The following is a 25,700-nucleotide window of genomic DNA, read 5'->3' as shown; positions in this document are numbered from 1 at the left end:
ACAAAGACCTTCACAAATTAAATAATTTTACAATTCTCAGTTTTGATCTCATTAAGGAAGTCTGTCTTGATTACTCATATTACATATACTACATATAAACAATATTTCTCTGTAAAATTTGTTGACATAAGGTATATCCTGAGTCTGGTCACTTCACACCAATGTGTTTACACGGAAAGTTTCACGCATTTATCTGTTCCTTCTATTTCCTAGTATGTTACAATTTCAACTTTTTATTAGAATTACATGCTAAGGTAGTTTGTCAAGCACTGCCTCCTCTACCTTGAATTTCTCCTACATAGGGGCGTTAGTAGACAATCTTGACAAAGTGAAGTGTGACTTTCTGGATAGCTTAAGCAAATAGGGAGAATATATACAGTAGAATGAGCTTGTTTGAGTAAACTGGTTATTCAAATTCTTTCCTAAGTCTAAATCAGACCGCTTGATGCTTCTCTTCCCACCTTCCTGACAACAGCTCAAATCTGCTCCTTCCAAGGTTCCCTATTTCCCAGAGCTTCCATTAACCAAATAACTCAGCCTAAAACTAAGCATCATTCATGACTTTTCTCCAGCACTCCATATACACATCATCAGAAGGTCCTGTTCCCTATTTTACTATCATATTTTGAATCTAACCATGTCTCATCAACTTGTTAGCCACTGTAAGCAGTCCATGCTATCACTTTTATTTCTCTGATTTGTATTTTTGCAGTAGCCTCATAACTGCTCTCCATGCTTCTGTTCTGGCCACGTACTCTTTTTGAAGATGCCAAGTTCTTCCCCTTTCAGAGACTGTGCAAATGCTGTTCCTTCTACCTTTCCCTTGACCTTCATACTGCACACTCCTTCATCTTTTCCAGGGAAGGTAACATGAAAGTCTGAGCGTCCTATCTGCTTGAAACTTATTACTGGAATTTTCTGAATCTGTACTGAAATTGTTTTGAAAATTGAGGTTCTTTTAAATATCAATTTTTCTTGTAATAGAATCTTAGAAAACAGCAGGGGTATAATTTTCAGTCTGTAAATTCAGAGAGACATAAAATGGCTTTTATAAATGCTTATGTCATCCTATATAATAAAACTACTAGATTAGTATAGTTTGCAGACTAAGATGCTTCAGATCATTACGGAATATGTGTTATAATAAAGCTTCACTGATTTCTAATTTCTAAGTTGAATTTACTGAATGGGATAGCAAACTCCTATAATGGAGTCTAGATTATCTAGAAAGTGTATTTGTTTTTCAGTTGCTAAGTCGTGTCCAACCCTTTACGACCCCACAAATTGCAGCACCCCAGGCTTTTCTGTCCATCACTATCCCCCTGAGTTTGCTCAAACTCATGTCCATTCAGTCAGTGATGCCATCCAACCATCTCATCCTCTGTTGCCCCCTTCTCCTCTTGCCCTCAATTTTCCCCAGCATGAGGGTCTTTTGCAGTGAGTTAGCTCTTCCCATCATGTGGCCAAAGTATTGGAGTGTCAGCTTCAATATTCAATATTTCAGTGTGTTACTTAGCTTCTGAAAGTTATTAGAGTTACTGATACTATCAATATTGTTGCATGACAATTTTGAGAGGGGACAGAACAATTCTTACAGTGGTTTTATATCTACAGAAACTTCTAACATCTATTGTTTCCTCCCTGTCATAGATTAATGAAATCTAAGTTAAGTCTTCAATCTTACAAACTCTTATGAACTTATAAATGGTCTTCTTATAAACTCCTCAGGGAAGTTATAAAACTTTTAACTGGTTTGATCAAATGACATTATAACTATTTGTGCTACTGATAACTTTACTTTCAATATTAATTTCCATCTTATTTATTTCCTGAGATTTAATATAAAGAATTCTTTACTTCCCGCTCCTTCCAATACATAACTGCTTTGGCAAAAGTCAGCAGTTACTTGGACTCCTTTTATTTTTCTAGCATTTAAAGGTAGGTATTTCAAGAGGCTGCTGTCCTCAATATTCTTCCCTTTTCACTACCTAAACAACATACCTGTATGGTCTCACCTACTCTCATGACTATTGTTAATGCACTGGTGGCTGCTGAATCTGTATCTCTAGCCCAGGCTTTGCTCTTGTGCTCCAGATCATATCTGTCATTTCCCAACAAAACTCAAAACCAACATATACCTAAATCTGAAGTCTCCATCTTCCCTCCAACACAAAGTACTCTCTGTTATTACCTATCTCCATGAACAGCATCACAGGTCAAGCATGACCCAACCCAGAAGCCTGAATGAATTTATCTATGACTCCTCAGGTCCTTGGAGCTAACCCAACTTTCCTGCCAGTTTTACCTCCTTCCCATCATTTATACCTGTACTTTACACTCGCCTCCTTCCTTGTCTTCAAGTCCTCATCACTTCTTACATGGATTACTGCATGCAAAAGAATAACAACTGGCCTCCTTCCAATCTTTCCTCTACATTTGTAAACCTCATCAAATAAATTCAGTTTGAAGTTTTCAGGGTTACACCTAAGAGGATCTTCATAAGTCCCCTGTCTACCTCTCTACCTTTCAGTACCTGTCATCCTATTCCATCCCAGTAAAATACTTCAGTTGTTCTGCAGGCATGAATTCGTCTTTCTCCTCTGCCTATTTCCAGAGCACTACTGGTCGAAATGTCCTTTTGCTTTTCAACAAATGTATTCATAATCTACCTCTGGGGTTAATCTTAGAAGCCAGCATGCCCCCCAATTTTTTGATGATCTGCCTCATCTTAGATAGCAACCCTACTCTCCTCTATGTTCTTATAGCACTCTGTGCTTATTTAAATCAGGTCACCTTTCATGTCAGTATTTGTTCAATTCTTCTGTTTTCTCAACCAGAATATCAGTTCTTTGAGGGTAATGACCCTGAAAGTGTGAAAGTGAAAGTTACTCAGTTATGTCTGACTGGTTGTGACCCCATGGACTATACAGTCCATTGACATCTCCAGGCCAGAATACTGGAGTGGGTAGCCTTTCCCTTCTCCAGGGGATCTTCCCAACCCAGGGATTGAACTCAGGTCTCCCGCATTGCAGATGGATTCTTTACCAGCTGAGCCACAAGGGAAACCCATGATGGTCCTGACTTGTCTCTATATCCACCACCCTGCAGACCATTCGGTAACTAGTATAAAGGTCTGCTTCTCTGTTGTGTGTCATGTGTACATTTAATACAGGCAGAGTTTTCTTCTTATCTATTACATCATCTCATGTCTACTGTGTTAGTCAGCTCATCTATATCCTTACTCAATTTACATATATTAGATTTGTGTAATGAGATAAATACTCAAATTTCCTGCTATCATTGTATTTTGATCTACTTCTTGAATTTTAATAGGTTTCAATTTATGGATTTAGCAGTCATGTAGTATAGTGTGCACAGGTCTGTGTTTGTTATATTTTCATTGATCTTTTTTTTTACTATAGTATAAAATTTATTGTTTATTGTATATAATATTAGTAATATCTGGTATTGATAATCCTGATTTCCATGGGTTTACCTCCACTTGTAATGGGATAGTTCATACCCATTTTCTTCTAATTTTCTTGTAATAGCATTTAGCCATCTTTTGTTTTTAAGCCAATATTCAGTTGAAAAATTCAGTCCATCCTCATTTAGCATAATGACTGATATATCCGACAATATTCTTCTGTTTTGTTGGTTCAACAAAACCACCATTCACTACATTTCTCCCCTTGAAAATCTGATTCTGCTTTTCCTTTTTTTAAAACGCCGTTAAACATTACCCTAGCAAAACACTCTCTTATAGGTAAGCAAGATGAGACTTGTTTCTCCTAATGAGATTATAGTTTCCTCCTCCACCAGGACACATTCTCCCTACTTGTATTCAAACAGAATAAAGCCTCCTGAATACTCTTCGTTCCCTTTCTTCTCCTGGGTATCCCCCAACTCACTGCAAACTATAGCTCTTACAATCTGTTGGCATAATCTAATTATTAGAATTTGGCTTGCATTTTGTCTTGCCATTTCCAGAATCCTTATTTAGCACTCACAATTCACATTCCCAGTCTAATACACATTTACCAAAATTCATCCCTCTTCAATGCTTTCTCTTTATCCTCCGCCTTCATGAGGTCTCTGGTTCTTTTTGGTTTGGCTAGTCTTTTTTCAGGCATTTTCCTCAGGTAGGATGCTTAGGTAATGTATTTTCCGAGTTCCTGCATATCTTCGACAATCTTTTTTTCTACCCCGAGAGGCACAGCTTGGTTGAGAGTAAGATCTTTAGGCTGCATACCTTGATCTAAGTGAAAATGTGATTTCATTCTTTTCTAGTTTTCAGCTGTGCTCATAAGAAGTCTGATGCCACTGTATGTTTTGCAGGGATAGGAACACAAGCCTGAGTCCTTATCAGACCCAGCTCCCTTACAGTCTTATCAGCCCAAAGCTTGGGAAAGGCACAGTTTGGAGTTCAGAACAAAGAGGAAGAGATTGTTCTGGCTCAGACAGTAACTTTTCTTTGAGGATGCATTTTTTGTAGAAAAGTGATTGTGGAAGACTTCAGTGTATACAAATTAGTGTTGTAATCAGTTCTTTCTTTACATTGAGTTAATCCAAATTTCCCCCATAATTTGCATTAGCAAAGTCACTTTATGGATCCTAGGTTCTCCATGTTTTTATTTATACATATAAAAATTGTTCTTAAAAAAACATTTTTACTACTTTAAGTATGATGTTGGGGAGGAGAGGAGTGTTTTAACTTTTTATAGTTGATGATTTAGGGTAGCACGAATGAAACTCCTTTGTATTTCATTTTTCTCAGTCCTCTCTTGAGGTGCTTTACTGATGAGAGTGATTTCCATACCTTCCTTTGGTACTAAGAGGTACCCCATAAAGTAACCTATTATACCAACTTACCTACTTTGCTTTCCTCCCTAAGGTGAAATAATATAGTAAGTTTTTTTATCCAGCATAACAGGAGAGTGGAAGTGAATCAAAACTGCTTTGTTAATTAAGCGTTAATTCTGTTGACCCAGGTGGTTTTCTTCTGATTCCTCTTCCCTTCCCCTATTTTACCACCCTAAAAACAGCATATTGTCAGTCCCTTGAGGTCTTGTATTCTGTTGTATGATTGGTGTGTTATATCATTGGGTGTGGTGGTCTAGTATAGTCAAGATTTGCATTGAGTGTTCAGAAATTCCAGTTGGTCAAGTGCCAGATAACACAGCTTCCCTGTATATAGATTACTATTGGGTAGGTCAGCAAAGATCTCTTTTGCAAACTAATAATCTATGATGCTCCTTCCACAAAAACTGCTTAAAAGAATCTTCATAATAGTCCATTTAGATTTTAAAAATGAGACAGTTAAGATTTTCTAAATTAATTTCTTAAAATATACATATCTTCTCTAATAGTCTGGCCAAGGATACAGGTTTGGTTATTGAATTATATTTGGTAATTTTCCACTTTTAATCACTGTAATTTTTATGTTGTCACTAAAGTGCCTGCCCAGCACTGTAAAGACTCTCACAGACACTAGAAAAAGGGACTTCATTTTCTTGAGGACAAATTAATATGGACAAAAAGTTTAACTTTTCTTTCATATAAGAACACTGCAAGTTTGTTTTGAGTATATTCTTCCATCCAGTGTTCAACTGGTTCTTCTGGTAGCTCTTCCTATTCTTTTTATTTGGTTCCGTTTCTATAATTCTTCTATTTCCTTTGATGTTTTGTGATAGCTAATTATAGTACATTTAACCAATCATGATTTATTTTATAGAATATTTGAATAATATATGAGTGACTCAGCACCCAATTATAAGCATTAAATATTAATCTGGGCACAGAATTTAAAATGATATCACATCAGAACATAGGAGAACTGCTTTATTGTCCATTTTGAAAGTATGAAACTTAAATATTGAAAATATTCAACTAGAATGGCAGTATTCTTACCTTGTAATTTCAGTCCATTGCTCTGTGTTAATTTCATATCAGATGTATAAACAGCAGTTACCTTTGTTTATTTGTATCTACTCTGGTGGAAATGTTAAACCATGATAGCTTTTGCTACCAACTTTCAACCACTTAACTTTCAGAACAGTATATTTGTTTTGGGAGGATTTTGTGCTTCATCTGAGTTTAGAAGTAATGTCAGAAAATGTTAAGCATGTCCTTTTAAAGAAAATATAAGGTTTCTAATTGTCTTATTACCATGGTAATTTAAGTGAATTTAGAAGTATTTAACTGCAATCTTGAATTATAAAGTTGGGATGCATATATAGAGATATATATCAAAATCTCAACTTGATGTAAAGTAAATGAGCAGTTACCTGGCGGATTTTTTTTTTTCAAATAACTGTTTAATCCATAATTCCATAACAGACTTAGCTTCACCTCAATATTTTTGTCCATTCATCAGTGCTCCAATAAGAAAATGATAGGAAATAGCTGAAAATGACTAAAAGATTTTATTTTTTTTTAATTTATTAGAAAAATAAGTTGCTAGGGTCTTTGAATGCTGGATTTTTTTTGTCTTACCCATCCATGGCAGCTAAAAAAAAAAAAAATCACTCAAAATATTCAGGTTTACATGTTAGCTCTCTCTCATAGGGAGTTGCCATACCTCACAGTTCAAAGTGTATTCTATAGATCAGTAAGATTATACTGACATGTAATTGCAATTTACTATGCAGCAAAAATGATTCAAGAAAAAAATAACCTACAGTGTCTATTTACCTTTGTATAGACAATTGCTTAAGTTACGCTGCTTTTAACATTTGTACTTGGATAAAATGCTTATTATGTATGTATAGGAATGTCACAGTGCAAGATGCTGCTAGCTCAGGCACAAAGTATTAAAATTATTTTGTGAAGATTGGTGGTTGTATTAAAAAAAAAAAAAAAAAGAGGAAGAGAATGATGTTCTGGTAGCCAAGTTTCCAGATATCCTGTGTCATGTTTATAAAGACCATTGCCAGTCCCACATATATTCATCCACATTTTCATCTAGTAATTTTATTAAGCATTTGTGTGACTTTGTATTTTTTAATTTTTAAATATTTTGAGGCATATGAAATTACTCTGGCATGAGATTGGAGCTCTGCATTTTTTTGGCCATACCACATGGCCCTGCATTTTTTTTGACTGTATCACATGGGATCTTAGTTCCTTGACCAGGTATTGAGCCAGTGTGTCCTGCACTGGAAGTGTAGGGTCTTACCCACTGGACAGCCAAAGCAGTCCTCTTGCATTTTTTTTATTCTTCTCCTACCCCACTCACTTGGCAACCACCAATCTATTCTCTACATTTGTGATTCTTGTTTGTTTCACAGATAGGTTCATTTGTGTCATACTTCAGATTCCACAGAGAAGTGATAACATATGGTATTTGTTTTTCTGACATGTTTCACTTAATATGATAATCTCTAGTTGCATTCATATTACTACAAATAGCATTATTTCATTCTTATGGCTAAGTAGAATTCCATTGTATATATGCACCACATCTTCTTTATCCGTTCATCTGTTGATGGACCTTTATGCTGTTTCCATGTTTTGGCTACTGTGAATAGTGCTGCTATGAACACAGGGGTGCATGTATCTTTTTGGACTAGAGTTTTGTTTGGATATATGCCAAGGAGTAAACTTGTTGGTTCATATGGTAATTCTATTTTTAATTTTCTGAGGAACCTCCATACTGTTTTCCACAGTGGCTGTACCAACTTACATTTCCACCAACAGTGTAGGAGGGAATGTAAGTTTTCCCCACATCCTCTCTGGCATTTGTTATTTGCAGACTTTTTAATGATGGCCATTCTGACCAGCGTGAGGTGGTAGCTCAGTGTAATCCTGACTTGCATTTCTCTAATAATTAGCACTGTTGAGCATCTTTTCATGTACCTACTGGTAATCTATATTACTTCTTTGGAGAAATGTCTCTTTAGGTCTTCTGCTCATTTTCCAATTGCATTGGTTTTTTTGCTTTTGTTTTGTTGTTGTTGAGTTATATGAGCTGTTTGTATATTTTTGGAAATTAAGCCCTTGTCAGTCTTAGATCATTTTTTCTTCCACTCTGTAGGTTGTCTTTTCATTTTTGTTTATGGTTTCCTTTGCTGTGCAAAAGCTTGTGCAATTGACTAGGTCCCATTTGTTTATTTTTGTTTTTATTTCCATTGTCTTGGGAGACTGACCTAAGAAAACATCAGTATGAGTTATACTTACCAGAGAATGCTTTGTTATCCTATGATCTCTTATGGGAGTTTTATGGTGTCATGTCTTAAGTCTTTAAGCCATTTTGAGTTTAGTTTGTGCATGGTGTGAGGGTGTGTTCTAACTCCACTGATTCACATGCAGGTGTCCAACTTTCCCAACACCAAAGACTGTCTTTTTCCCATTGTATAGTCTTGCCTCCTTTATTGAAAATTAACTGACCGAAGGTATGTGAGTTTATTTCTGAGCTCTCTATTCTGTCCCACTGATCATATGTCTATTTTTGTGTCAGTGCCATAAAGTCTTGATTACTACAGCTTTGGAGTATTGTCTGAAGTCTGAGATGGTTACTTCTCCTGCTTTTTTGTTCTTCTTCAGCATTGCTTCAGTAATTCTGAGTTTGTAATCATTCCATATGAATTTTAGGATTATTCGTTCTATCATGTGAAAAATGTCATGGGTAATTTGATAGGGATCATGTTAAATTTGTAGACTGCTTTGGGCAGTATGGCCATTTTAACAATATTAATTCTTCCAATTCAAGAACATGGGATATCTTTCCATTTCTTTGAATCATCTATAGTTTCCTTTATTAATGTTTTATAGTTCTCAGTACATAAGTCTTTCATCTCCTTGGTTAGGTTTATTCCTAAGTATTTTATTTTGGGAAATATGATTTTAAAACATATATATATATATTTTTTTTACATTCTCTTTCTGATAGTTCATCACTGGTATAGAGGAATGCAACCAATTTCTGTATGTTAATCTTGTATCCTGTTACCTTGCTGAATTCAGTTATCAGTTCTGGTAGTTTTTGTGTGGAGTCTTTATAATTTTCTCTATATATCATATCATCTGCATATAATACAATTTTACCTCTTCCCTTCCAATTTGGATACGTTTTATCTCTTGTCTGATTTCTGTGACTAGAACTTCCAGTACTATGTTGAATAGAAGAGGTGAGAACAGGCATCTTTGTCTTGTCCCAAATTTTAGCGGGAAGGCTTTTAGTTTTTCACCATGAGTATGATTATATTGGCTATGGGGAAACCAGCATTTTTTACTCCTTCAAATAGCTGTCTAACTCCCCAGCACCAAAATGATGATCCACTTTCTCCCCACTAGTCTGAATGCCACATTAATCATTTAATAATTTCATGTATTTGTGGATTTCATCCCAGATTTTCTTTTCTGTTTTAGAGATCAGCAATTCAGAGTTTTCCACTAATAACACACATTTTAATTATTGTGATTTAAAAATACAAGGCAAATTACATACTACTCTTTTTTAAATGACATATTGATTTTAAAAATTACTTAACTTACACACATGTACTTTTCCCTTAGAATACTACAGATAACTAATGATAAGAGTTGGGTATATTTCCAGATCTCAGCAAACAAGAAGAACAAATTTACATATATAAATGTGTGCAGGAAAAAAGAATTTTTTTAATATAAATAATATCATGCTGTTTATGTAGTTCTGACTTGTCAATAAATGATTTTAAAACTCTTAAGTTCCCTTTGAGTATTGCTTTGTGTGAATCACACAGGTTTTGATATCATGTGATATAACTGTTATTCAATTATCATTTATCTTTAACTTCCTTCTTAATCTAGAAGTTATTAAAATATGTAATTTAAATACCTGCTTTGATGCACTGAGAAGGCTTTTGGTTATTAAATTCTAAGTTTGTTACATTTTGATTAGTGAAAGTGTTCCATATAACTTTTTAAAAGGGAATTTATTAAGGCTTCCTATATGGCCTAGGATACTACTATAAAAATAATCCACGTGTATTTGAAAATAATCTGTATAAATTATGTTGGAGTCAGAATTCTAGATAAATATGAATTAGACATGCTTGTTAAATGTTATCTGAATCTCCTATATCTTTACTTTCTGTCTTAATACATTTATACTAAAGACTCAAATATAATTGTAGATTTTCTATTTCCTTTCTAGTTCTATAATTTTCATTTCATATATTTTAAAGCCATTTATATTAAAACTGTTCCTGTTAATTTTTTTGCTTTTATCAAAATGAACACTTCCTCTTTGTTCCTATAAATAATTTATTATCCCAGAGAGTTTCTGGGTTTTTATGGTCTTGTTATCCACCAGGTATAGGTACTTTCTAAATGAATATTTCTTTATCGTTTTATTTTCAACTTTTATGTATTATTGTATTTTAGCTGTGATTTCATTGGCTTTTGTTTTTAGCCATGGGCTTCCCTGGTCGCTCAGCTGGTAAAGAATCTTCCTGCAATGCAGAAGACCCTGGCTCGATCTCTGGGTTGGAAAGATTCCTGGAGAAGGGAATGGCTACCCACTCCGGTATTCTTGCCTAGAGAATTCCATGGATAGAGGAGCCTGGTGGGCTATAGTCCATAGGGTTGCAAAGAGTCAGACATGACTAAACACAGCACAACAACCCGATACAGCCAATTTACCTTTGTTAAAGAGTCGGACACAACTGAGTGACTTCCACTTCACTTCACTTTAGCCGTATATGAGTTAATATTATAACCAGGGAGCTTTACCAACTAGTCTTCTTTTATATTAATATAGTTAAACTTATTTCTGACACTGTATTTTTGCACTTTTTATTTATCATGTTTCCATGATAAATATATGCATTTAAGTCTCCTTTTAAGTCTTGTCGGACTGAATCAAGTTCTGTATGTTCTATCCACCCTCTAGCGCCACTGCTGCCCCTTGATCTGAAAGCTTTTAACAATCCTTCTTTTCTTCTAGTACAACAGTCCCTCCTTATCCACAGGGGATATGCTCCAAAACCCCCAGTGGATACCTGAACAGTGGACAGTACCAAACCCTACATACTATGTTTTTTTCTATACTAATGGGAAGGTAGCATACACAGTGTGGATATGCAGGACAAGGATGATTCATGTCCTGGGTGGGACAGCAAGATATTTAGTAACATTACACAGAATGGCATGCAACTTAAAACTTATGAATTGTTTATTTCTGCAATCTTCCATTTAATATTTTCAGACTGTAGTTGACTACAGGTAAGTGAAACTACACAAAGCAAAACAGCAGATAAGGGGGGAACTACTGTGCTTATTACTTTTAAATCCTTTTCACCTTTTCCCTAACATCCTTCACCTTACCATTTAACAACAACTAAAGTGAATAACTTTGGTCTCATCTGAAGGGAGAAGTTTACTTTTATTTTGCTTCATTCTTTTCTCAGCCACCCACATTCCAAACTTATCATGAAAATTTAGTATACCACATACACTTTTTCTCTCTCTTTTTTATGGTCAATAGTTATTTAGATTTACCAATATATTTACTTATTTCTTTGTTCAACATTATATATCTCACTACCTCTGAGTTTATTTTCCTTTTTGTAATTAACTTTCAAGATTTATTTTTAAGAGTCAGTTGAACACAATTCTTGACTAGTAGCACTTTTCTTTGAAATATGTAGGAGGTATTTTAGTTTATCAAATGACTGGAATCACCTATTGGCATTTAATGAGTGAGGGAAAGGGTTACTAAATATCCTATAATACACAGTATAATCCCACTCAAAATGTCACTTGTACTTTTGCTTAAGATGATAACTTTAAGTTCTTGTAGATAAGAAAATATCTTTATTTTTGCCTTCACTCTTGAATAACAGAATGGCTAAACATAGAATTATAGTTCAAAGTTTATTCCTCAGACCATCAGTCTTCTCCCATATATAGTTGTTACTAAGAATTCTAATGTCAGATGGTCATTTCTTGATAAGAATTGTCTTAGTGAAATGTCTTTTCTATAGATAACATTTAGGAATTTTGCCTTTATTCTTGATATTTTAAAGTTTATTACAATGTGTCTCTGTGTGTGTGCTCAATTGTGTCCGACTCTTTGTGAGCCCATGGACTGTAGCCTGCCAGACTCCTTGTCCAAGGGATTTCCCAGACAAGAATACTGGAGTGGGTTGCCATGCCCTCTTCCAAGGGATCTTCCCAATCCAGGGATCAAAGCCATGTCTCTTTCATCTCTTGCTTTGGTCAGATCAGATCAGATTAGTCGCTCAGTCGTGTCCGACTCTTTGCGACCCCATGAATCGCAGCATGCCAGGCCTCCCTGTCCATCACCAACTCCCGGAGTTCACTCAGACTCACGTCCATCGAGTCAGTGATGCCATCCAGCCATCTCATCCTCTGTCGTCCCCTTCTCCTCTTGCCCCCAATCCCTCCCAGAAGCAGAGTCTTTTCCAATGAGTCAACTCTTTGCATGAGGTGGCCAAAGTACTGGAGTTTCAGCTTTAGCATCATTCCTTCCAAAGAAATCCCAGGGCTGATCTCCTTCAGAATGGACTGGTTGGATCTCCTTGCAGTCCAAGGGACTCTCAAGAGTCTTCTCCAACACCACAGTTCAAAAGCATCAATTCTTCAGCGCTCAGCCTTCTTCACAGTCCAACTCTCACATCCATACATGAACACAGGAAAAACCATAGCCTTGGCTAGACGAACCTTTGTTGGCAAAGTAATGTCTCTGCTTTTGAACATGCTATCTAGGTTGGTCATAATTTTCCTTCCAAGGAATAAGTATTTTTTAGTCTCATGGCTGCAGTAACCATCTGCAGTGATTTTGGAGCCCAGAAAAATAAAGTCTGACACTGTTTCCACTGTTTCCCCATCTATTTCCCATGAAGTGGTGACCAGATGCCATGATCTTCGTTTTCTGAATGTTGAGCTTTAAGCCAACTTTTTCACACTCCACTTTCACTTTCATCAAGAGGCTTTTGAGTTCCTTTTCACTTTCTGCCATAAGGGTGGTGCCATCTGCATATCTGAGGTTATTGATATTTCTCCCAGCAATCTTGATTCCAGTTTGTGTTTCTTCCAGTCCAGCATTTCTCATGATGTACTCTGCATATAAGTTAAATAAACAGGGTGACAATATACAGCCTTGACAAACTCCTTTTCCTATTTGGAACCAGTCTGTTGTTCCTTGTCCAGTTCTAACTGTTGCTTCCTGACCTGCATACAGATTTCTCAAGAGGCAGATCACGTGGTCTGGTGTTCCCATCTCTTGAAGAATTTTCCACAGTTGATTGTGATCCACACAGTCAAAGGCTTTGGCATAGTCAATAAAGCAGAAATAGATGTTTTTCTGGAACTCTCTTGCTTTTTCCATGATCCAGCAGATGTTGGCAATTTGATCTCTGGTTCCTCTGCCTTTTCTAAAACCAGCTTGAACATCTGGAAGTTCACGGTTCACATATTGCTGAAGCCTGGCTTGGAGAATTTTCACCATTACTTTACTAGCGTGTGAGATGAGTGCAATTGTGCGGTAGTTTGAGCATTCTTTGGCATTGCCTTTCTTTGGGATTGGAATGAAAACTGACCTTTTCCAGTCCTGTGGCCACTGCTGAGTTTTCCAAATGTGCTGGCATATTGAGTGCAACACTTTCACAGCATCATCTTTCAGGATTTGGAATAGCTCAACTGGAATTCCATCACCTCCACTAGCTTTGTTCATAGTGATGCTTTCTAAGGCCCACTTGACTTCATATTCCAGGATGTCTGGCTCTAGGTCAGTGATCACACCATCGTGATTATCTGGGTCGTGAAGCTCTTTTTTGTATAGTTCTTCTGTGTATTCTTGCCATCTCTTCTTAATGTCTTCTGCTTCTGTTAGGTCCATACCATTTCTGTCCTTTATCGAGCCCATCTTTGCATGAAATGTTCCTTTGGTATCTCCGATTTTCTTGAAGAGATCTCTAGTCTTTCCCATTCTGTTGTTTTCCTCTATTTCTTTGCATTGATCACTGAAGAAGGCTTTCTTATCTGTTCTTGCTATTCTTTGGAACTCTGCATTCAGATGTTTATATCTTTCCTTTTCTCCTTTGCTTTTCGCTTCTCTTCTTTTCACAGCTATTTGTAAGGCCTCCCCAGACAGCCATTTTGCTTTTTTGCATTTCTTTTTCATGGGGATGGTCTTGATCCCTGTCTCCTGTACAATGTCACAAACCTCATTCCATAGTTCATCAGGCACTCTGTCTATCAGATCTAGTCCCTTAAATCTATTTCTCACTTCCACTGTATAATCATAAGGGATTTGATTGAGGTCATACCTGAATGGTCTAGTGGTTTTCCCTACTTTCTTCAATTTAAGTCTGAATTTGGCAGGTTCTTTACTACTGTACCATCTGGGAAGCCATGATGTGTCTATATATTTTAAGTTAAAATATAAGTTATATATCTTCATCATTATGTGTATAAATTTTAGTTTGCACCTGGTAGATCTTTTAATCCTAAGGATTTGTGTGTTCAGTTTGGGAACGTTCTTGGCCATGACTACTTCAAATATAGTTCAGCTTCCATTTCCTCCTTCTGGAACTCTTATTAGGGCTGCTGCTAAGTCGCTTCAGTCGTGTCTGACTCTGTGCAACCCCATAGACGGCAGCCCACCAGGCTCCCCCATCCCTTGGATTCTCCAGGCAAGAACACTGGAGTGGGTTGCCATTGCCTTGTCCAATGCGTGAAAGTGAAAAGTGAAAGTGAAGTCGCTCAGTCATGTCCGACTCTTAGTGACCCCATGGACTGCAGCCTACCAGGCTCCTCCATTCATGGGATTTTCCAGGCAAGAGTACTGGAGTGGGGTGCTATTGCCTTCTCCCTTATTAGGGCAGATGTTGTAACTTCTGGTGAGGTTCTCCATGTCTCTTACCTTTTCCTTTGTAACTTTTTGTGTTGTATAATGCTGGAGATTTCCTCACATCTATCTTCCAGTCTACTCATTAGCTCTTCAGCTGAGTGTCATCTGCTATTCACACATATTTAGGCTAATATTCAATAAGTTTGTTTTTCATAATTCACTCTATTTGTTTCATAATTCCTGTTTGTTATTTTGTGGAAGAAAATCCCTCTTTTATTCCTCAGAAGAATATAGTCCTTTTTAGATTCTTTTGTTTTTTCCACTGTATCTAATCTAAGTTAATCCTTTGTTAGATTTGTTGCCCTTGTTTTGCAATGCTTATATTCTCTAGGTTTTGATACTTTGTGGTTACGATCTTCTTGGACTTCTGGGTGGCACAGTGGTAAAGAATCTGCGTGCCAATGCAGGAGATGCAAGAGACACCAATGCAGCAGATGCAAGGGATGCAGGTTAATCCCTGGGTCAGCAAGATTCCCTGGAGTAGGAAATGGCAACCCACTCTAGTATATGTGCCTGGAAAATTCCATGGACAGAGGAACCTGGCAGGCTATAGTCCATAGGGTCAAACATGACTGAGCAACTGAGCACACCCATCTTTTGGCCTAAAAAGACCCCTTCAGCATGGAAATCTCAAGCCAACAACCCTGGCCTGAACTATCAGTAATGCAGTTCTTAGGGATTAACAGAGAGGGTTCCCATTTGTTTCTTTCTTTAGGGAGTGACTCCTTTTCCATTCCAGAGATAACTCCCTTTCTTGTTTCAAACAGAAGTTTATTAAAACTTTACGGATGTCTAAAGTTTGCTGTGGAAGGGCAAAACTTTAACATATGTTCAGTTTAACATCTTGAAGTCATAAAATTAGTTTTCAGAAAATTCCTGGTCTTTTATTGGTCATGTTTTTCTTTCAGAATTTTTAGAATCATTTCATCAAGTTAAAACAATTCCCCTGGCACTCTGAATAAGATATTTAATTTTACAAACTAATTTAGATTTAAAAAATGTCTTTTTTAATGCTGAATCACCCAGCCAAGGAAATGGCATGGCTGTTTATTCAATCTCTTTTTGTTTTAGTCAGTATAGTTTTAAACTTCTCTCATTTGGACCCCTCACATTTTTTTACATTTACCTTCAGATATTTATGGGTTGTTTTTTTTTTTGCTTTTGAGACTTTGATCTATTCTCCAATTCTTCTAAAGCTGGCTCTATTTGCAAATTGGAAGCTGACTGAATTTTACATATTAGGTAAAAGAAAACTATCTGACTTTATGATTACTATTTCTAATAGTTTCTGAGTTCATGCTTGGGTTTACCAAGTATATATTCATATAATCTAAACTATAAATGTGTCTCCTCTTTCCTAATAAAAAAAAACCTTCATAGTCTGATCAAAGGTAAGATAGTTCAATGGCTTAGAACAGTAGCTGGCAATTTTTTCCTGTAAAGGGTATGAGAGTAAATTATTTTAGGCTTAATGGGGCATATAGGGCTGTGTCAAAACCACTCAACTGCTACTGAGAGCAAAAGTGGTCACAGACAATACATAAAGGAATGAGCATGGCTCGGTTCCAATCACACTTTAAAGGACTGCAAAAATCCTAGTTTAGAGTATAGTATATCTAAAAGTAAAGTCAATCTGCCAAAGTTAAAATCTAGTTTTCAGTATTTATTGGCCATATAACCTTAGGCAAGTATCTTAAACTGTCACTGTCTCAGTTGCTACAACTTTACACAGTATAAAAAATAGTTTCTATATTTGTGGTACCTATTTGTGATATTATCATAATCTGTGGTAATGAAATAATAATGTTCAATAATCAGAGTGGTACTAGGCATAAAATAAATGCTCTGTCATTATTAGCTATTTCTACTATTATTTGTATCTCTTGTTTTCTTCTCTTACATGGCTAAATTACCTTGTAGTTCCCAAAACACTGTAAGACAGAAAGCTTATAATAAGCATCCCTGAAGAACTATTCACCTAATCAAATTTTACTAAGGTTACAAAAATCAGAATCAGAATTTAAGTTTTATAAAAACACCATTCTGGCATCTATTATAATGAATTCCTCCTTTTTAAAAAGCTCTTGACATATTTATAGAATTTATTTCCCTGATATTGAGACATTTTCCTATGAAATAGAAATTCTGACATGAATCCCACTTGATCGTTATATATTATTTATTCATTGTGCAGATAACATTCACCTTGCTGATACTTCATTAAGGAATTTTTGTATTTATAATCATAATTGAGATTGCTTTATAAAGTCTGTTGGAGTGGATAATTTTTTTTACTGGATTTAAAAATTAGAATTATGTTTGTTTTATTAAAAAACTGAAAGGCTTCTCTCTCTTTTTATACTCTGGAATTATTCAAGTTGTATTAGTGTAATATATTCCTTGGAAGTTTAAGAAATGACCTGTTAAACTCTGAGTCCAGGACATATTTTGGAAGTTAGCTTTATGACAGTTTTTCTCAAAAGACAGATAAAAATCACAGCATAAAATTAAAAAAATATATAAATAAATAAAAAACAAACTAGAAATAGCACCTTCAACACATGTTTAATAAACTAAAAGATTCAATATACAAAAAGGTCTTATAAATCAATAAGACACATGTGGACCATCAAATAGAAAAATGGTCAAAAAAGGTCAGACACAATTAATAGAAAAAGAAATATCTATAAATCACTAACAAAAATGTGGAAGACTAATCAATTATTATTGAAAAGAAAATGAAGTATTACTTACAAATCATACTGGAAAATTTAGAATATCACAATATCCAGCGATATCATTATGTGGGTTCTTTCAAATATTGTGGGAGGCAATATAACGTGATTCCATTTGTCAGAAGACAATTTGGCAGTGTCTATCACAATTCTAAATATACATATATCTTTTAGTCAGAAATTCCATTTTAGGAATATATTCTATAGAAAACCTACCCAACCTGACAGAGCTGTTCACTGTAGCATTTTTATAATATTAAAAACCTGAAAATAACCCAAATGTTCTTCAGTAAAATATTAGGTTAAGTAAGGATATCACATCTACATAGTAAAATATAATGCAGTCATTATAAAGAGAACTATATCTATACATACTGGCAGGTATAGTGTCCATGAAACACTGTTTAAATAAGTCAGTTGAAATATAGTATATAGGATAAAATCCCAGTTAATAACAAAGGAAAACAAAAGAAAAATGCTAACACATGGAACAAGTTCTGTAAGAATATATAACAACCAACTACATTATAGGGAAAACAGAAGACTTTTCACCTAAGTTAAACATTGTTTAAAAAATGTAATAGGAATCTTTTATGACCAGAATTTTAAATAAAATTTAAAAACTATCTGGAGGTATACTGGAACTAAGCTTCAAATTTAGGCAAAATTACTTGCTAATTTTAATTCTTTGGTAAGAGCAAATCTTTTAGCTGGACCTCCTGGCCCCAATTCATCTCAGCTGCTGACAGAATAACCTTTATAAAATACTAATATGTTCAGTCTTAAAATTGTTCAATAGCTTTCAGGATGAAATTCATGTATTTCAGCATGGATCACACAGGTTACAGGTTCTATCTAGCCACTGCTCAATTCTGATTCATTTTCTACTCTTATATCATCTGCTTATATAACTTAAAATTGCCGAAATGAATTATGCTCTCGCATCCTTCTGTCTGTACATGCACTGTCCTCTACAGTGAATACTCCATTCTGCCATCTTCAGCCGGCCAAATCCCACTCATTCTTCAAATCTCAGTTCAAAAGATAAATCTTCAGAGAGCTTTTACTTGTCTTCTACATCTCAGTTAAATTCTAATTTCTATTCCCAGAAACACTCTTAAACATCTCTAATCTTACAATGTTGTAAATCGCTACAGTATTATAATATCTTCTATTATATTATCAAATACAGTAGAATTAGGGACTGAGTCTTTTATCTTGTATCTCCTAGTACTTAGCACATATTGCTTAACAAAACCTAGTTGAATTTACTAGTGATACTGTTTGTTTTTTAATTCAACTACCAAATGTCCTCAGAACTGTTAGTAATCAAGAGTTGGTTAAAAAGAATAAAAATTATGCAGAATTTTTTTAGTGGATGATAGAGCCTTTTATACATCTTTCTAGTTATTTCTTTTCAATAAAACCTCCACTAGAGGGCATCCAAAGAAAAGCAGAACCAAATGCTCAAGTCTGACAGCAGGAAAAAAATACCTTCTTAGTGGTATCTTTATTACTTCTCTGTACCAAGGAAAAAACAGCTAGTTTATCTTCCTGTCACATTTTTACTGTAAAGATCAGTGTTATCTACTATTTTTAGTCCCAGCTTTTGGCTGGGAGATTAATGAAATAACTATGATAAAGGAGATTTTGAAAATCATAAAAGTCTCTGAATTGAACATTCATTTCCGGTTTTATGACATTAATGATTCCAGTAACCAAGGCTATAAAAGCTGACAAAATACAAAATATGTCTGAAGGCACTGTAGTAGATCGAGGCAGCTAAAATATGAAAAGTCAGGATCCTGGAGAGAAAAGAAGCATTTACTGAATGGAGTCCTACATTCTCTGACAGGTTTTCCCTTGTGACATTTGCCAATTCCTGGGTGGCATAAGTAGGCCTTATTTTAGCTAGAGACAGTCTGGAATAAAGGGAACAGCAGAAAAGTGGCCCTGCAGAGAAGGGATCTTTTGCTGGGCTTTTATCTTCAAGGCATTTTGAGATTCTTAAACTACACAAAATATGTGTAGGGAGGGTGAAAGGCAGACCACAAATGAGCTGCTAAAAGGTGAAAAGCTGAGAAGGGCTTTTAGAGAAGTCAGTCAGTCATATCTGACCCTTTGCAACCCCATGGACTGTAGCCTACCAGGCTCCTCTGTCCATGGGATTTTCCAGGCAAGAGTACTGGAGTAGGTTGCCATTTCCTTCTCCAGAGGATCTTCTTGACCCAGGGATTGAACCCAGGTCTCCCGCACTGCAGGCAGACACTTTACCGTCTGAGCCACAGCACTCATAAAGTTGAGGTGACAAAATACGGCATTCATGATCCTCAAAGGGAGAGGGTACTCAAGTAAACCCCTAAATTTGAGATAAGACCACTGAAGGAGTATGGGGAAATAGACTAAACCCAATACCCAGGCATGAACTAATGTAGAACCCTGATCTAATCAGGGATTAACTGCCAATCAGGAAAAAAACTAAGTATTTTCTAGAAGTAGACAGACCTATACAAATGTTCATACATTATTCAATCAAAAATAATTAGGCATATTAACAGACAACCAAGTGACCAAAACAAAGAAATGATAAAAACAGACCCACAGAAATTATGAGAAACACACTTTTAAAAATTAGTGTGATTGATAAGCTTCAGAAATAGAAGACAAGTGAAAAATTTAATTAGAAACCCGAATTTCAGGGAAAAAATAGAGGAAAGCAGAAATTTTGGACGGAAAATGGGATTACTGAAATTGAGAAGGTAATACACGGGTTTAATAGAAGATGAGCTATAGGAGAAGAGGAATAGTCACCTGGAAACTAGGCCAGGAGAAAATACCCAGGAAACTACTGTAATAAATGGGAGAGGGAAAAGATGGAAAGTAAGGAAAAGAGACATACATGATATGGGTGTAATGGTCTAAATCCCAGAAAGAGCGGAGAGGGAGCATGAAACAAAAGCAGTTTCTTAATACTAAAAATATGATGAAATATACCAAGCAACAGATTCAAGTTCTATGAACCTCAAGCTAGACAAACTGAAAGGAAAGCAAACCTAGGGATATCATACATAGCAAAGGTGCCCAAAACAAGAGACAAACAGAAAATCTTACAATCTACCACAGGATACAGTCAACACATTCAAAGCATAAGAATAACAGCTAGCTGGCTTTTCAATAGAAACAATGGAGGCCAGGAGACAACTATAATAGCTTTAAAATACCAAAAGGAAACTAACTCCTAACCTAGGAATCTATGCTCAATGAAAATAACTTTCCAAATTAAAGTGAAATAAAAAGGTTTTCAAACAAAAAGACTGTGTCACCAGCAAATCAACTGAAGAAGGTTTTCAGAGGAAAATGACCCCTGATTGAAACATGAAAATATAGGGATGACATGAAGAGCACCAGAAAAGATGATTACAGGAGTAAATCTAAATAAAGGTAGATAATAATGACAACATAGTTGAAAACAATAAAATGATGATAATAATATATTGTGAAGCTTAAAAATATAGATAGATTTGGAACACATGACAACAGCACAAAGGGGTGGGTGGGATGGGCAAATGGAGTTAAAATACTCCAAGATTATTGCCATTGTCCAGGAACTGGCAAAAGTACTCATTTATAATAGACTCTAAGAAGTAGAGAATACATGTTATAATCTCTAGAGTAGCCATTCAAAGTATAATAGAAGAATGAGTGATAGCAAGATAGGAAACTGCAATAAATAAAAAGATTAATCTAAAAACAATCTTGGAAAAAATAACACAAATTAAATGGAACAGATATATCAGTATGTACCTTAAATGTGAATGGACTAAATAGTAAAAGTTAAAAGTAAACTATTAAGCAATCTGGATTTAAAATGAACTATACTGCTTACTTTATATAAAAATACATAGAAAGGTTGAAAGCAAAACAGTGGAAGAAGATACATTATACACACACTAACTAAAAGAAAGCTGACATAACCACACTAGCATTAGATATTATAATAAGAATTCCTAGACATACAGAGGAGTACACTTCATAAGAGTAAAAATGTTAATGCATCAGAAATATGATGGCCTTAAAAACATAAAAGCAAAAGTTCAACAAAATACAAATCACAGTAACTGGTAGAGCAAGCAAGCAAAAATATCAGTAGTCATTTAGAAGATCTGAGCAATTAAACTAATAAATGTTGCCTAATTAATACACATAGACCATTTATATCCAACTATTACCAAATTACATTATTTGCTAGTATACATGGAACATTTGCAAAAACTTTCATAAGCTGGGCCATAAAGAAAGTCTCAACAAATTTCAAAGATCTGAAACCATACAAAATATGTTCTCTGACACCTGTGGAATTTGGCTGGAAATCAATTTAAAACATTAAAAAAAAAACCTAGGAGAATAAAAAAAGTGGATATATAAAGTATTTCTCAGCAATAAAAACATATGAACTGTTGTTCAGTTCAGTTCAGTTGCTCAGTCGTGTCTGGCTCTTTGTGACCCCATGAACCACAGCACGCCACGCCTCCCTGTCCATCACCAACTCCTAGAGTTCACCCAAACTCATGTGCATCGAGTTGGAGATGCCATCCAGCCATCTCATCCTCTATTGTCCCCTTCTCCTCCTGCCCCAAATCCCTCCCAGCATCAGAGTCTTTTCCAGTGAGTCAACTCTTCACATGAGATAGCTAAAGTCTTGGAGTTTCAGCCTCAGCATCAGTCTTTCCAATGAACACCCAGGACTGGTCTCCTTTAGGAGGGACTGGTTGGATCTCCTTGCAGTCCAAGGGACTCTCAAGAGTCTTCTCCAGCATCACAGTTTAAAAGCATCAATTCTTTGGCGCTCAGCTTTCTTCATAGTCCAGCTCTCACATCCATACATGACTACTGGAAAAACCATAACCTTGACTAGATGGACCTTTGTTGGCAAAGTAATATCTCTGCTTTTCAATATGCTATCTAGGTTGGTCATAACTTTCTTTCCAAGGAGTAAGCATCTTTTAATTTCATGGCTGCAATCACCATCTGCAGTGATTTTGAGCCCCCCAAAATAAATTTTAACATGAATGTATCTAAAAACTGTTAAGCTGAGTTAAAGAATTCAGACACAAATGCAAAATAAAAAAAATTCTAAAAAGAATTTAGATATTAAGAATTTATAATGTATGAGGTACTAACCAAAAACACTAAACCAGCATAGAGAAGAAAAAACAAGAGTGGGTACCTCTAGGGCTCAGGAGATTGTCTCAGAAAGTGCTTTAAGGAACTTCCAACGGTAATGGAAAAATATTCTCCACTTGAAAGGGATGTGAGCTACACTTGTATATACATTAATCATAATTCAAATTTACACTTTAAGATCTGTGTATTTCACTTTGTAAATCAGATCTCAATTTAAAAAATGGAATTAAAATTATGCCAAATTTTACTATATGATGTGTACAGATGGATGAATGGATGGATGATTGTATGTATATACATGTGGATAGATAATTTTATATTATATATATATATAAAATTTAACATGGGCAGGAAATATGCACACAAATTATGAGACTGGTTGCCTTTGGGAAAGAAAGAAGGAAAAGTGAGTATGATTTGGGAGGATACAAAGGGGCCTTTGTTGTTTTTCTTCAGTCACTAGGTCATGTCCAACTCTTTGAAAAACCATGGACAGCAGTACACCAGGCTCCTCTGTCCTCCACCAACTCCCAGAGTTTGCTCAAATTCATGTCCATTGAGTTGGTGATGCTATCTAACCATTTAGTCCTCTGCCATCACCTTCTCCTTTTGCCTTCAGTCTTACCCAGCGTCAGGGTCTTTTCCTATGAGTCGGCTCTTTGCATCAGGTGGCCCAAGTATTGGAGCTTCGGTTTGAGCAAGTCCTTCCAACAAATATTCAGGGTTGATTTTCTTTCGGATTGACTGGTTTGATCTCCTTGCTTCCAAGGAACTATCAAGAGTCTTCTCCAGCACCACAATTTGAAAGCATCAATTCTTCAGCACTTAGTCTTCTTTATGGTCCAGTTCTCATATCCAGACATGACAACTGAAAAAACCATAGCTTTGACTACACAGACATCTGTCAGCAAAATGATGTCACTGCTTTCTAATATTCTGTCTACGTTTGTCATAGCTTTCTTTCCAAGGAGCAAGCATCTTTTATTTTCCGGGCTGCAATCACTGCCTGCAGTGACTTTGGAGCCCAAGAAAATAAAATTTGTCATTACTTCCACTTCTTCCTCTTCTATTTGCCATAAAGTCATGAGACCAGATACCATGATCTTAACTTTTTAAATAATAAGTTTCAAGCCAGTGTTTTCGCTCTCCTCTTTCACCCTCATCAAGAGGGTCATTTGTTCCTCTTCACTTTCTGCCATGACAGTAGTATCATCTGCATATCTGAGGTTGATATTTCTCTCAGCAATCTTGATTCTAGCTTGTGTTTCATCCAGCCTGGCCTTCTGCATGATGTACTCTGCACAGAAGGTAAATAAGCAGGGTGACAATATACAGCCTTGTCATACTCCTTTCCAAAATATGAATGTCAGTTGTTCCATGTCTGTCCTGACTGTTGCTTCTTGACCCACACAGGTTTCTCAGGAGACAAGTAAAATGATCTGTTACTCTCATCTCTCTAAGAACTTTCCATAGTTTGTTGTGATCCACAGAGTCACAAGCTTTAGTTTTAATGAAGCAGAAGTAGATATTTTTCTGGAACTCCCTTGCTTTCTCCATGAGCCAAAGAGTACTGGCAATTTGATTTCTGGTTCCTCTGCCTTTTCAAAACCCAGCTTGTACATGTGGAAGCTCTCAGTTCACATAATACTGAAGCCTGGCTTGAAGGACTGTGAGCATAGCATTGCTAACGTGAAATGAGCTCAGTTGTAGGGTAGTTTGAACATTCTTTGGCATTGCCCTTCTTTGGGACTGGAATTGAAACTGACCTTTTCCAGTCTTGTGGCTACTGCTGAGTTTTCCAAATCTGGTGATATATTAAGTACAGCACTTTAACAGCATCATCTTCCAGGATTTGAAATAGCTCAGCTGGAATTCCCTCACCTCCATTAGCTTTCTTTGTAGTAATGCTTCCTAAGGCCCATCTGACTTCAAACTCCAGGATGTCTGGTTCTAGGTGAGTGACCACACCATCACAGTTATCTGGGTCATGAAGATCTTTCTTGTATAGTTCTTCTGTGTATTCTTGCCACCTCTTCTTAATATCTTCTGCTTCTGTTTGGTCCTTATTGTTTCTGTCCTTTATTGTACCCATCTTTACATGAAATGTTCCCTGATACCTCTAATTTTTTTAAGAGAGATCTCTAGTCTTTCCCATTCTATTGTTTTCCTCTCTTTCTTTGCATTATGCACTTAAAAGGGTTTCTTATCTCTCCTTGCTATTCTCTGGAACTCTGCATTCAGATGGGTATAACTTTCTTTTTCTCCTCTGTCTTTCACTTCTCTTCTTTTCTCAGCTATTTGGAAGGCCTCCTCAGACAACCACTTTGCCTTCTTGCATTTCTTTTTCTTTTGTAGAGTTTTGGTCACTGCCTCCTGTACAGTGTTATGAACCCCTGTCCCTAGGTCTTCAGGCACTGTCTACCAGAACTAATTCCTTGAATCTATTTGTCACCACCACTGTATAATCATAAAGGATTTGATTCAGGCCACACCTGAATTATCTAGTGGTTTTCCCTACTTTCTTCAATTTAAGCCTAAATTTTGCAATGATCTGGGTCACAGCAGCTCCAGGTCTTGTTTTTGCTGACTGAGTACAGCTTCTCCGTCTTCAGCTACAAATAACATAATCAATCTGATTTCAGTATTGACCATCTGGTGATGTCCATGTGTAGTCATCTCTTGGGTTGTTGGAAAAGGGTGTTTGCTGAGACCAGTGTGTTCTCTTGACAACACTGTTAGCTTTTTCCCTGCTTCATTTTGCACTCCAAGGACAAACTTGCCTGTTACTCTCTTGACTTCCTACTTTTTCATAACAATCCCCTATGATGAAAAGGACATCTTTTTTTGGTGCTAGTTCTAGAAGGTGGTGTTGTCACAAAAACTGGGCAATTTGTGCTTTTTTGGCATCAGTGGTTAGAGGA

The 25,700-nt window shown here is 36.0% G+C and overlaps 1 protein-coding gene across 2 annotated transcripts in view; it reads right to left on the bottom strand.

The window, feature by feature from the left end:
• ASZ1 (ankyrin repeat, SAM and basic leucine zipper domain containing 1) overlaps window positions 1-25,700 on the bottom strand; it is a 75,824-nt gene that overhangs the window by 18,981 nt on the left and 31,143 nt on the right. The gene's annotated exons all lie outside the window — the stretch shown is intronic.

Source organism: Bos taurus, chromosome 4 (assembly GCF_002263795.3).
Source record: "Bos taurus isolate L1 Dominette 01449 registration number 42190680 breed Hereford chromosome 4, ARS-UCD2.0, whole genome shotgun sequence".
NCBI classification, from domain to species: Eukaryota; Metazoa; Chordata; class Mammalia; order Artiodactyla; family Bovidae; genus Bos; species Bos taurus.
The sequence above is the reverse complement of the archived record's forward strand: the minus strand, read 5'-3'. Positions and strand labels throughout refer to the sequence as shown.